Source organism: Ovis canadensis, chromosome 11 (genome assembly GCF_042477335.2).
Source record: "Ovis canadensis isolate MfBH-ARS-UI-01 breed Bighorn chromosome 11, ARS-UI_OviCan_v2, whole genome shotgun sequence".
Classification (NCBI taxonomy): Eukaryota; Metazoa; Chordata; class Mammalia; order Artiodactyla; family Bovidae; genus Ovis; species Ovis canadensis.
In genome coordinates, this window is record NC_091255.1 from 24,301,556 (window position 1) to 24,302,455 (window position 900).

The following is a 900-nucleotide window of genomic DNA, read 5'->3' on the forward strand; positions in this document are numbered from 1 at the left end:
ATGGACAAGCCAACATCACTTTTACCTCTAAGTATTTGCTCTCGCTCTTTTCCTTTTTTTTCTATTTCTTTTCCCCCCACATAGCTTGTGGGATTTTAGTTTCCCCACCAGGGATTGAACCCAGGCCCTCAGCAGTGAGAGCATGGGCTCCTATTGACTGAACCACGAGGGAACTCCCTCTCTTTTTCTTCATGATCTGGAAATTTCTCTAGAAAAGTCTCATTCAATCATCGAAGAAAAGTTCAAGTCATGTCTTCCTTTTTTTAAGATTTTTTGATGTGGACCATTTTTGAAGTCTTTATTGAATTTGTTGCAGCATTGCTTCTGTTTTTTATTTTTTTATTTTTATTTTTTGGCCTTGAGGTGTGTGGGCTATTAGCTCCCCAACTAAGGATTGAACTCACAGCCCCTGGATTGGAAGACAGAGTTTGAGTCATATCTTCTTAATTAATCTTATCAACGGTCGTTTCCCAATGTCTACCGTGTCTGTTTCACTCCAGGTTGGAGGATTAATAGGAGGGGAAGAAATTCAGAGAAAGTAACCGAGTTAGGGGGAAGTTGCAATAGACGGTGAGAAAGAGTGAGGGCAGGGGTCAAGGGTTGTGAGCACAACAATGGTGGTGAGCTGGCTGCTGCTAAACAGATGACCAGGGTCCCTGGGATCTGAGCAAATGGTGTTGGGAACTGGCGTGGTAATGATGAAATGCCGGACTGCGTCCTGCCTTAAAAATTCTTATGTAGGACCTCAGATGAGCCCCCCTGGTGAAAAAGACCACAGCCAGTTCACATTTGTATTCTTCCCAAACATGAGCCTCACACTTTGAAACCCTGCTCCTCCCCCGTCAACCAAGATTATACTCGGTTTTATAAGTTTCCTTCAAGAAAATGCCAACAGTCAGG